This window comes from Callithrix jacchus, chromosome 1 (assembly GCF_049354715.1).
Source record: "Callithrix jacchus isolate 240 chromosome 1, calJac240_pri, whole genome shotgun sequence".
Taxonomy (NCBI): domain Eukaryota; kingdom Metazoa; phylum Chordata; class Mammalia; order Primates; family Cebidae; genus Callithrix; species Callithrix jacchus.
Window position 1 is genome coordinate 187,959,893 of NC_133502.1, and position 13,442 is coordinate 187,973,334.

A 13,442-nucleotide genomic window follows, 5' to 3' on the forward strand; every position below is an offset into this window, starting at 1 on the left:
GCTGCCCACCCTCAGGGACGAAGCGGTAGTGATTCGTTTATTCACCCAGCACTTGTTCGTGGCGCGACTGCTTGTGCCAGGCACGTTGCAGGTCCTGGGGCCCTGTGGGGAATAGTGGGTCCCGTGTTCCTGGAGCTTACCTGATATGTCGAAAAGAAAGACAAGATAAACGCCGACGGTGGTGACGTCTTCCTCCCTGCATCTCTGTAAGGACCAGCTGGGAAATGTGTGTGGAAATGCCCTAAATCTCTCCAGTTTACAACATGATTTCATTTGTGCCCACAGCAGTCTTGTGAATATCATGATTGACTCCCTGCTTGTAGACAGTCGAGGACCTGAAGCTGTGGGGTGAAGGGGCTTTTCCAAAGTTACACAACTATCATAGGAAGTTTCTGAGCCAGAATTCAAACCCATTTCTGTCTCATGGCAAAAGCTCTGCTCTTTTACATTCTTCCCCCTCAGCCTGCACATAATTACCCCTGCCTCTCTCAGAAATTCTGTTTGGAAACACTTTGTGAGATGTACATCTGTATAGGGCTTACTTGAAACTGTTGTCCAAATCATCCCCTTCTCTCCCAATCTTTGCCTTTTAGGATGTCTTGCCCCTGTTAAGACGACGCTTACTTCTTTTTCTTTTTCTCTTTCTTCCCCTCCCTTTCTTCCTTCTCTCTCTCTCTCTTTTTTTTTGGATGGACTCTTGTTCTGTCACCCAGGCTGGAGTGCAGTGGTGCGATCTCAGCTCACTGCAAGCTTTGCCTCCCAGGTTCAAGCAACTCTCGTACTTCAGCTTCCCAAATAGCTGGGATTACAGGCGCCCACCACCAGACCCGGCTACTTTTTGTATTTTTAGTAGAGACGGGGTTTCACCTTTTTGGCCAGGCTGGTCTCAAACTCCTGACCTCAAGTGATCTGCCCACCTTGACATGAGCCACCATGCCTGGCCTTCATTTTCAAGAAGAGTAATTTAATAATGTTTCTTAAAGTATATGTGTGCTCCTAAATGGGTGAACTTAACGGAAATGTTGCAAATAAATTCTGCTTTCACACACTGCAGTTCATCTCTTTTATCCATTGCCTTTAATTCAGCAGACATTCACTTGGCTAAGTTCTGAGGATAGGAAAGTAAGTCAAAATGGCCGCTTTGATTATATGTGAAGAGCTTTGCCTCCCAGTCAATCTTACGGCAAGATTCTTTGAGGAGGAGCATTTTATTTTAGTTATCTGTGCTTTCCCTTTTTCTTCTATGCTCATTTTAATGCTTGGTTCATGATAGGTGATCATAGATATTTGTCAATAAGTGCTTACTTGAAACTAAATCTTTCTCTCCAAGGACAAACTGTGCTGTTCCAGCTATCCACTTCTTCCCCGTGTACAGAGATCTCTGTGGCCCCCATGCTGTGATCCCTGCAGCTGACTGGCAGCTGGAGACAGAGCCAGCTCCATGAGGATGTTCGGGCTGGGTGCCTGCCTAGATCAAGAATCTGGTGGGAGGCCACTGGCTGTTAACAAGGCAGTTGCTTTAGGAAAGCTTCTGTGCAGCTGTGTGTCAGGAGTGGTTGTCTAAGGTTTGTAAATGCTGAGAGTCACAGAAGCTTTCCCCAGATGTCTCCTTACTTTGCCAGGATTGAAAAATAAACTACATAATGTAAACGAGAAATTGAGTGAGGGAAAAAACAGCTAACAGTCATTGTCTTCCTTTAAATACCACAAGTGATCTTTTTGTGAAGAATGTCTAAAAATATCCCAGGTCTAGGCTTGAACAATTATATCGATTGGATTCTTATAATATTTACATATTCACTTTCAATTCAGCACTGCCTAGGATACTGTCACCTTTTGGAAGAGAATGTGTAAGGGGAAGAGACAGGTTTGAGAAAACTGTGAATAGAGATAACATGAATATGATATACTTTCAGTATTAAAAGCTTCATTTTCTGTTTTTGGTTTTGATCTTTCACTGGTATTTTGTTCACTTGTTTCAGGCACCATTTGTTACTTTTTCTTTCCATCTATTTGTCCACAGTTTTACTACTTCTATTTCTACTACAATGACTACTAATACTGCTACTGGCTAATACTAATTGAACACTTACTGTGTGCCAGGCACAGTTTGGTCCTTCATGCTTTTTTCATTTAGTCCTAACAAGTTGGTTATGAAAACGTGCAGGTTGGGTACAATGGCTTAGGAATGTAATCCTACCACTTTGGGAGGCCGAGGGAGGAGGATCACTTGAGGCCAGTAGTTTGAGTCCAGCCCAGGCAACAAAGTGAGACCCCATCTCTCTGGTGGCATGTGCCTTTAGTTCCAGCTACTCAGGAGGTCAAGGTGGGAGGAGCACTTGAGCCCAAGAGTTTTAGGTTGCAGTGAGCCAGGATCATGCCACTGCACTCCAGCCTGGGTGACAGAGCGAGACCCTGTCTCAAAAAACAAAACGGGCCGAGTGCGGTGGCTCACGCTTGTAATCCCAGCACTTTGGGAGGCCGAGGCGGGTGGATCACCTGAGGTCAGGAGTTCGAGAACAGTCTGGCCAATGTGGTGAAACCCTGTCTCTACTAAAAATGCCAAAAATTAGCCGGGTGTGGTGGCGGGCACCTGTAATCCCAGCTACTCCAGGAGCTGAGGCAGGAGAATCACTTGAACCTGGGAGGCGGACGTTGCAGTGAGCCTAGGTCACACCGTTGCACTTCAGCCTGGGCAACAAGAATAAAACTCTGTCTCAAAACAAACAAGCCAAAGCCAACCAAACAACCGAAACAAAAGGCCGCAGGAACGCGGAGAGGTTAAGGGACTTAACAAAGCTGATAAACTGTAGTGAGTGTGGCTCCAACTCCAGGATGGCCTGATAAAAGCACACACGTGGACAATAACCTGTGTTCTTGATGAGTACTCTACCACTCTCAAATAACTACAAGTCCTGCCAAGGCTTTGAGATGACTTGTAAGGATAACTACAATGTGGCAAAATAGAAACATGTAAATGACAGTCATTAAAAATATAGACAGAAGGGTATCAGAAAGAAAGAATACTCAGATCATCTATAACAGTTGATAAAGTTGGGCTGTAAACTTAGCTGGCAGCTTCTTGTCAACTCATGGAAAAATAAAAGTTAAAAAAATAGAAGGTAATAACATTTCTTTTTTTCCAGGCAAATATGGCCTTTTGATTCATCTGGAAAAATAGATCCAAAAGAAATTTCTCATAGGGCTCATCACAGAGGATTGAAAGGACCTAGATTACTGCTCAATGACAAAAGCATGGGCTTATCATCCTCACTCTTCAGGAAGACAATGTGGACTATAGCATTTGAATTGAATATTTGAAAGATTTCTGAAGACTAAGTTTTCAGTAACACTTCCTGAATTTAGTTTTTCTTCTGGGACATTGTAAATGGTGTTATCCTGTACCCTGGGTTGCTTTCAGGCATTCATTTGCTCATTTACTTAGCAATGATTCACTGAGCACCTGCCATATGCCAAGGCCTGCCTAAGCACTGGGGGTCCCCGGGCAGTGCTCATCTCACTGCCGTGACACGCCTGGTGTCTCCACCCTGCCAGTTCTTCCTGCTGGGGTTTTTCTGGACTCATTTGTTTTGTTTGTTTGTTTTTCTCTGTTGTTAGGATATTCTGAGGTGAACCTGTAACTGTCTACTTTTTTTTTTTTGCCCAATGCTCTGATTTATATTTCTGTATGTCCTCAGGGCCTAAAAATAACAGCCACCAAATAGTTAAAGCTCACTGTATGCCAAGCACTCCACGAATGTCACCTGCGATCCATCTACAGCCTGTAGAGCAGTGGCCTTTGCCATTTTGGGGTCACCTGCCTTTTGAGAAGTGGTCTAGAAAAATCATCTCACACACAGTTTTGTATCTCATTGACTCGGGAGGTCAAAAGCATGCACATGGGCCTTGATTCCATGCTAAGAATACTTGCTTGAAGGGGAGATACTGTATTTGTCCCTTAGTATCTTTGGGAGATTTGTTTTAGCATCCCCTCAAAGATACCCAGATTCATGGATGTTCAAGTCCCTTATATAAAATGATGTAGTATTTGCATATAACCTACACAATCCTCCCATATACTTTAAATTATCTCTAGATTACTTATAATACCTAATACAATGTAAGTACTATGTAAATAGTTATACTGTATAGAGACAAGGAAAAAACTCTGTACATGGTCAGTACAGACACAAACATCCATATTTTTCCTGAATATTTTCGATCTATGGTTGAATCCACGGATGTGGAACCCATGGTTTTTGAGGGCAACTGTATCTTCCTTTGTCAAATGAGGAAACTGAGTCAGGAGGAGGTTAATTAACTTGCAAGTTCTTGTGGTAGGTAGTGGAGCAAGTTTGACCGCATGCCTGCTTGAGGCCAAGGCTTTTGATTTTCCCACTGTTCAAGAATGTAGATGTTCAGTAAATGGCCATTGTGTATATGAAAGTCTGTGGAATGCTATAAAGGGAACTTGATAGTTGATGTGTCCCAAAATATAACAGAACATCCATTTGATATCAGTATAGACAAGGAGGAGATTTCTCTCAAGTGTTTGGATCTAACTGCCAAAACCTTTTGTGTTGCTTACAATTTTTTCCAATTTAGTCAAGTAATAATTTCCACAACCCCCCTGCATGATACAGTTCCAACAATTTTGCTTCTGGTGCCATTTCTGTTTGGCTATGCATACTTTCTGCTCTTGTGTTGAATTTTTTTTCCTCTGGATGCCAAGGCAGATGCATGGCACTTTTGTTATGATTCTGATATAAATAGCATGTGTTTAAAACTAGACATCAATACTTCTCTGGCACATAAACAAATGTATCAGTGAAATAGCCTTCTAACTGTGTTTTTGCCCATGGTTAAGAAGTGTATTTGATGGTCTGTGACTTGATGTTTATTTTGGGGGTATTAGTTTTTATGATCCTTGCCAGTTTCTACCTCACCAAGTTCTGAAGTAATCACGTTAATTAATATCTCAAAATCCTCTTTGTTTTGAAAACCTCAGCTGAGGATGGTAGAAAGTCGGGGGTGAGCTACAGAACTCATCACAGTGCCTTGGTCATACTCAGAACATTGTTTACCTTTCAAAATCAAGGGTCAAGTTAGTCTAAGCTTCTATCCCTTGCGGTGTTAGTGTTGATGATTGTAGTCCGTCAAGAGCAAAAGTGAATGGGGTGCTTGCTGCATGCTATGCCATGTGGAGTGTAAAAAGTAAGTGGAGCCCTCTTCACTGGAGGGATTTGCTGTCTTAACAGCCGCCAACAGAAAGGTCTGGAAGCAGAGAATCAAAGTGAAAATTGAGGTAGAACTAGAGGAATAGATGGGAAAATTTAATACTTTTGCTTCATACTTTACCCTCCCACCACTTCTGCAGCCCCACAGCAAAGTGATGGAATTCCAAGTGGCTTTTATCTATTTGTTCTTTTCTTTATTAAATGAAACAATCAGCAAAGCACACCTAGAAGACTTAAGTTTTTGTAAAGGCATGATTAATTTTGTTTAAGGATGATAGGAAGGTCTCATGAAGGAAGGGGATATAACCTCAGTCTTAAAAGATTTATTGAAGTGTGCTAGGTACAAAAGAATGAAGGAAATTCTAGCACAGGCATGAACTAGAACTCAGAAGTAAGAAACTCTGTGGTGTATTGGGAGCACTGGGTAAGCATGTAGCATGCCTGGAGGTAATGGCATCTGGAAGGGTCACCTGAAGCCAGGTGGTTAATGATGTACATGACCTTCTACCCCACAATTAAGAGTTTGAATTTCAGGCCTGGTTCGGTGGCTCATACCTGTAATGCCAGCACTTCGGGAGGCTGAGGTGGGAGGATCACTTGAGCCCAGAAGTTCAAGACCAGCCTGGGTAACATGGCAAAACCCTGTCTCTACAAAAATTAACCAGGTGTGGTGGCACGCACCTGTAGTCCCAGTTATTCAGGAGGCTGAGGCTAAGGTGCAAGGATCACTTGAGCCCTGAAGGCAAGGTTGTGATGAGCCGAGTTTGCACCACTGCATTCTAGTCTGAGAAAAAAAAAAATTGAATTTCAGTCTCTATGCCCTGGAGAAGTATTGCATGCTTTCTCTTTTCTTTTTTTCTTTTTCTTTTTTGAAACAGAGTCTCACTCCATCACCCAGGCTGCAGTGCAGCAGTACGATCTCAGCTAACTGCAACCTTCACCTCCTGGGTTCAAGTGATTCTTGTACCTCAGCCTCCCAAGTAGCTGGGATTATAGGCACCCACCATCACACCCACCGAATTTTTTTTTTGTATTTTTGGTAAAGTCAGGATTTTGCCATGTTGGCCAGGCTAGTCTCAAACTCCTGGCCTCAAGTGATCTGCCTACCTCGGCCTCCCAAAGTGTTGGGATTACAGGCATTGAGCCACTGCTCCTGGCCCTATTTTTTCTTTATTTAAAAATTTTTAATTTATTTTTATTGATCCATAATCCATGTACCTATTTCAGGGTACATGGGATTTTACACATTCATATAATTTGTCAAGTTCAAATCCATATACTTGGGATATCCATCACCTTAAATATTTGTCTTTTCTTTATATTAGAACCATTCAAATCCTTCTTGCTATTTTGAAATGTACAGTAGGTTATTATAAACTATAGTCACCTTACTGATCTAATACTAGGTGTTATTTCTTCTATCAGACTATGTATTTGTACCCATTAATCAACTTCTCTTTATCCTCTCCTCCCCTCTACCCTTCCTGGCCTGTGCTAACCACCAATCTACTCTATCTTTGTGAGATCCACTTTTTGAGCTCCTCCATATGAGTGAGAACATGCAACATTCTTCTTTTCTGTACTTGGCTTATCTCACTTTTTAATCAGAATGTCACAATGACCTCCAGTTCCATCCATGTTGCTACAAATGGCAGAATTTCATTTTATTTTTAATGGCTAGATACTATTCCATGTGTATATGTACCGTATTTTCTCAATCTACTCATTTATTGATGTTCACTTAAATGGATTCTGTTTTGGCTACTGTGAATTGTGCTGCCATGAACATGGACAGATGTCTTTTTGATATATTGATTTCCTGTTTTGGGGATATATACCCATTAGTGGAATTGCTGGATCATTTGGTAGTTCTATTTTCAGTTTTTTTTTTTTTTTTTTTTAGGTAAGTCCACACTATTCTCCACAGTGGCTGTGCTCATTTACATTCCCATCAGCAGTGTACAAGGGTTCCCCTTTCTCTGCATCCTTGCCAGCATCTGTTACTGCCTTTTGGATAAAATCCATTTCAACTGGGATGAGATGATATCTCACTTTGCTTTTGATTTGCATTTCTCTGATGATTAGTGATGTTGAGCATTTTTTCATATACCTGTTGGCTGTTTGGATGTCTGCTTTTGAGAAATGCCCATTCAGTTATTTTGCCCATTTATAAATCAGATTGTTTACTTGCTGTTGAGCATTGGAACGCCTTATACATGTATTCCAGTTATTAATCCCCTGTCATACGAGTAGATTGCAAATATTTTCTTCTATTCTGTGAGTCGTCTTTTCACTTTAGTGGTTGTTTCCTTTGCTGTGCAGAATCCAGTTTGTCTACGTTTGCTTTGGTTGCCTGTGCTTTTGAAGTCTTACACAAAATATCTTTGCTTACACCAATGTCCTGAGGCATATCCCCAATGTTTTCTTCTAGTAGTTTCATAGTTTTGGGTCTTAGATTTAAGTCTTTTATCCATTTAATTTTATTTTTGTGTACGGTAAGAGACAGGGCTCTAGTGTCATTCTTCTACATATAATTATTCAGTTTTCCCAGCACTACTCATTGAAGTCTTTACCCATTGTGTATTCTTGACATCTTTGTCAAGGATGAGTTGGCTGTAAATATGTGGATTTATATCTGGGTTTTCTATTCTGTTCCCATTGTTCTATGTGTCTATTTTTATGCCAGTGCCATGATGATTTGATAGCGATAGCTTTGTAGTAAAATTTGAAGTCATGTAGTGTGATGCCTGCCACTTTGTTCTCTTTGCTCAGGATTGCTATGGCTACTGGGGATCTTTTGTTGTTTGAACGTGTAAATTGCATTAAACGTGTAAATTGCTGTGGGTAGTATTGCCATTTCAACAGTACTAATTTTTTCAATTCATGAACATGAAATACCTTTCCATTTTTTGGTGTCCTCTTCAATTTCTTTCATCAGTGTTTTATAGTTTTTCTTGTATCAATCTTTCACATCTTTGATTAAATTGATTTCTCGGTATTTTATACCTAGGTAATTTATATTTCTAGGTAATTGCTTCCTTGCTTTCTTTTTTAGTTTGTTCACTGTTGATATGTATAAATGTCACCAATTTTTGTATGTTGATTTTACATCCTGCAACTTTACTGAACTTATCATTTCTAATAGGTTTTTGATGGAGTGTTAGTTTTTTTTCTAAATGTAAGATCATCTCATCTGAGAACGAGGGTAATTTGACTTCTTCCTTTCCAACTTGGGTCTTCTCTCTTTTTTTCTTAGTCTGGCCAAAGGTTTGTTGACTTCATCTTTTCAAAGGACAAACTCATGTTTCATTGATTTTTTTGTATTTTTTCTTGTCTCAATTTTGTTGTTTTAATCCTCTGATTATTTATTTATTTATTTATTTATCTATTTTTGAGATAGGGCTGTGTTGCCCAGGCTGAAGTACAGTAGCAGGATCATAACTCATTGCAGCCTCAAACTCCTGGGCTCAAGCAATCCTGCCTCAGCTTCAGCTTCCTGAGTAGCTAGGACTACAGGTGCACAGGTGCATGCTACCACCATTTCCAGCTTTTTTTTTTGAGACGGAGTCTTGCTCTGTGGCCCAGGCTGGAGTGCAGTGGTCTGATCTCAGCTCACTGCAGCTTTCTGCCGCCTGGGTTCCAGTAATTCTCCTTCCTCAGCCTCCTGGGTAGCTGGGGTTATAGGCGCCTGCCACCATGCCCGGCTAATTTTTGTACTTTTAGTAGAGATGGTGTATCACTATGTTGACCAGGCTGGTCTTGAACTCCTGACCTCCCAGCTAATTTTTTAAAAAAAAATTTTTGTAGAGATGGGGTCTTACTATATTGCCAGGGCTGGTCTTGAACTCCTGGCCTCAAGCAGTCCTCCACCTCAGCCTACCAAAGTGCTGGGATTACAGGTGTGAGCCATTATGTCCAGCCTCTGATCTTTATTATATCTTTCCTTCTACTTTTGGGTTTGGTTTGTTCCTGCTTTTTGAGTTCCTTGAAGTGCATCATTAGGTTGTTTCTTTGAAGTCTTTTTACTTTTTTTTGACATAGGTGTTCATGATTATAAACTTCTGTCTTAGCACTGCTTTTGCTTTAACCCATAGACTTTGGTGTGTTGGGTTTCCATTTCATTTGTTTCAAGAAATTTTAAAATTTCCTTCTTAATTTATTCATTGGTCATTCAGGAGTACGTTGTTTAATTTCTGTGTGTTTGTGAGTTCCTGAGGTTCCTTTTGTTATTGATTTGTAGTTTTATTCCATTGTGATCAGAAAAGATACTTGATATGATTTATGCTTTTTACATTTGTTGAGACTTGTTTTGTGGCCTAAGATGTGTTCTATTCTGGAGAATATTTCTTGTGCTTATGAAAAGAATATGTATTCTAGCTGGGTACAATGGTGTGTGCCTATAATCCTACTTACTTGGGAGTCTGAGGGGAGGATCACTTGAGCCCAGGAGTTTTGAGTCCAGTCTGGGCAATCCAGCAAGACACCATCTCTAAAGAAAGAAAAAGAAAGTGAAACGTGTATTCTGCAGCAGTGGGTGAAGTGTTCTGTAAATATCAGTTAGCTGTATTAGGTCTAGTGTGTAGTTTAAAGGCAGTGTTTCTTTGTTGATTTTCTGTCTGGATGATCCATTCATCACTGAGAGTGAAGTGTTTTGAAGTCTCCTAGTATTATTGTATTACAATCGGTCTCTTTTAGATCTAGTGATGTTTACTTTAGGTACTTGTGAGCTCTGACATGGGTGCATATATATTTATAATTGTTGCTGAATTAATCCCTTTATCATTATATAGTGACCTTCTTTTCTTTTTTGATAGGTTTTGATTTTTTCCCCAGGCCAAACTATATCCAGCTTTATTAAAGATACTTTTGATAACCAATCATGATATTTCAGCAGGACTTGGGCAGACAATCATTAACAGTGTTTAACAACTTTCAAACTCCCTTCTTCAATGGACTACTAAAAATCAGAAAGCCACTATCAAACCCCATGATGTCTTCATTTGATTCTCTGAACAGGGAAAGTTCAGAGTGAGGATTGAACAACTTTTCATGAGCCAACCATGACTTTTAGGAAGTGAAATGAAAATGAGAGAATTTGTCTGAAGATCCACAGTCAAGAAACAGAACCACTGCTCTTTTGAGGAGGCCCCATCTCAGTGGCATCACTGGAAAGCCCAGATTACCTGACACACTGGTAACCAATTATTGGGGGTCAGGTCCCAACAGGCATCTCAGCTAAAGGGAAGTAAGTCTTTGCTGAAGGTGGAAAGAGAAAAGAGAACATAAAAATGAATTTGTTTTTCCCTCTTTAAGGCTTTCATGCCAAAGTGGCTATGTGTGTCAAAGCCAGGAAATCCCTTCTTGTAGAAACCAAGAGGAAGCCTCTTAAAACTAGAAGGGAAACGTGTTTTCTCCACATCAATGTAGTTTTGAAGACATTCTGTTAGGTGACGTATTCCTCAAAAAACAACCATGAAGTATTCTGTGTGCTAACAATATAGCTTAAAAAGTAAAATGAGGCCGGGCATGGTGGCTCACGCCTGTAATCCCAGCACTTTGGGAGGCCGAGGCGGGTGGATCACGAGGTCAAGAGATCGAGACCATCCTGGTCAACGTGGTGAAACCCCGTCTCTACTAAAAATACAAAAAATTAGCTGGGCATGGTGGTGCGTGCCTGTAATCCCAGCTACTCAGGAGGCTGAGTCAGGAGAATTGCTTGAACCCAGAAGGCGGAGGTTGCGGTGAGCTGAGATCGTTCCATTGCACTCCAGTCTGGGTAACAACAGCAAAACTTCATCTCAAAAAAAAAATATTTCAAACTATACAGTCATCAGATGTATGCAGTTATTAAAAATGCACACACTTCACTTGGCATCTTCCAACACTTTCAGCTTTCTATGCCTGGTCTGTTTTGGCATCTCCATATTGTGCAGGGTTATTGTCCTTCTTGCCAACGTCAGCTTTTCCCTTTTTCCCTTTGGATACCTTCTCTCTCTTCTTTGTAGGGGCCCTTTTAAGGCATGGGCTCTTTTGGGGCTTGGGCTCTGGCTTTGAAGGAGCAGGTTTAGCAGAACAGCTTGCAGATCTCTGTGATTTGTCCTTCGCCTTGGTTTTATCTTCTTTCATGTCCCCTTCAGCATTTCTCTTTGGCGTGGTGGTGATGGCAGTTGAATGTCACTGCCGGCTTTAGGAGGTAATAGCACACGGCTTCTTGTTGGCTCAGGGGCCATCTCACCTCTTCTTCACACTGCTCTGATAGTTTTGATTTGTGGTCTATGTTATCTGATATAAGTAAAGCTATTCCTGCTCTTATTTTGGTTTTCATTTGCATGGAATATCCTTTTCCATCCCTTCACTTTCAGGCTATGTGTGTCTTTATAGGTGAAGTGGGTTAGGCAGCATATTGTTGGGTGTTGTTTCTTTATCCATTCAGCCACTCTATGCCTTTTAATTGGAGAACTGAGTCAGTTACCATTCAGTGTTATTATTGATAAGTAAGAAGTTACTGTTGCCATTTTGTTTCTTTTTTCTGTTTGTTTTATAAGTCTTCTCTTCCTTCCTTTCTTACTGTCTTCCCTTATGGTTAAGTGATTTTCTCTGGTAGTATGTTTTAATTTATTGCTTTTTAGGTTTTTGCATTATAGCTATCATGAGCTTACAGAAACATCTTATAGATATAACAAATTATTTTTAAAAGATGACAGCTCATCTTAGGTCACAAAAAAGAATATAAACAAACAAAAAATAAGAAGAAACTCTTTACTAATCTGCCCCACACTTTGACTTTTAGTTGCCTCAATTTACGTAGTTTTATATCACCTATCTCAACAGGTTGCAGTAGCTATTATTGTTTTTAAGAGATTTAGAGTTTTGCACACCACAATTCCAGTATTAGAGTATCCCAAGTTTATCTATTTACTTAATTTTACCAGCAAGTTTTATATCTTTGGTTTTGTTTTTTCTGAGTGTTTTCTTTCTTTCACATTGAATTCCTTTGGCATTTCTTGTAAGACAAGTCTGGTGTTGGTGAATTCTCTCAACTTTTATTTGTCTGGGAAGGATTTTTATCTCTCCTTCATATTTGGAGGATAACTTTGCTGGATATAATATTCTTGGATGGCAGTTTTTCTTTTCTTTTAGAACTTTGAAAATTTGTTCCTGTCTCTCCTGGCTGTATGATTTCTGTTAAGAAATCTGTTACCAGATGAATGAGAGCTCCTTTATATGTTATTTGCTTTTTCCCCTCTTGCTGTTTTTAGTATTCTCTCTTGTTCTTGACTTTTAAGAGTTTATTATATGCCTTGGAATAGTCTTATTTGGGTCAAATCTATTTATTGTTCTCTGACCTTCCTGTACCTGGATATTTATATCTTTTTCAAGTTTTGCAAATTTTTCCATTATTATTTCTTTGAATAAGCTTTGTACCCCTTGCTCTTGATCAATTCCCTTGAATACCAATAATTTTTTAAAAATTTCATCCTTTGAGGAAATTTTGTATATCTTATAGGTGATCTTCATTGCTTTTTGTTCTTTTTTATTTTCCCCTTCAACTATATTTTCAAATAGCCTGTTGTTAAGCTAACTGACTCTTTTCTCTTCCACTGTTGGTAGCCTTTATACATTTTTCAGTTCAGCAAATGTATTTCTCAGTTCCAAGATTTCCACTTGATTGTTAAAAAATTATTTCAATGTCTGCTAAATTTCTCTGGTAAAGTTCTGAATTGATTTCTGTGTTATCTTGGAAATCACAGTTTTCTTAAAATTACTATTTTGAATTGTTGGACAGACAGCTCAAACATCACTGTTACATTAGGATCAGTTACTGGTTCTTTGTTTTGTTTGCTTGGGAAAATCATGATTCCCTGTTTGCTGCTTCTTTTTGTGGATGTACATCTATGTTTTTGCATTGAAGGATTAGTTATCTAGTCTAGTTCTCTGAATTTTTTGTTTTGTTTTTATTGGATATATTAAGAGTTTGTTTACTGCCAGGTTGCTGCCTCCTTTTCTGCTGTAGTTGTTGGTACTTTGAGCTCAGGTTCACCTTGTATCTGGTAACTGTTTGGAATGCTGCCCTTCCTGTATAGGGGAGGTCTTAAAAGGGATGTCCCAAGAGTGTGGGAAGGCTGGCTAGGGTTCGTGTTCAGGGGACCAGTAGGACAAACCCCCTACAACATGTGACTGCTGAAAAACCACTGTGATTTGGTG

The 13,442-nt window shown here is 39.9% G+C and overlaps 1 protein-coding gene across 15 annotated transcripts in view; it reads left to right on the plus strand.

The window, feature by feature from the left end:
- Positions 1 to 13,442, plus strand: part of EFCAB6 (EF-hand calcium binding domain 6) — a 304,726-nt gene that overhangs the window by 223 nt on the left and 291,061 nt on the right. For 2 of the 15 annotated variants that reach the window (XM_035265368.3, XM_035265410.3), the window contains exon 1: positions 83 to 206. The exons of 10 other annotated variants lie outside the window; for them this stretch is intronic. The gene's annotated coding sequence lies outside the window, so the exon portion shown is untranslated. Of the gene's footprint in view, positions 1 to 82; positions 207 to 10,253; positions 10,483 to 13,442 lie in introns of those variants that run through there. 3 more of the 15 variants (XM_035265355.3, XM_017964036.4, XM_035265359.3) reach the window with 3 other exon arrangements.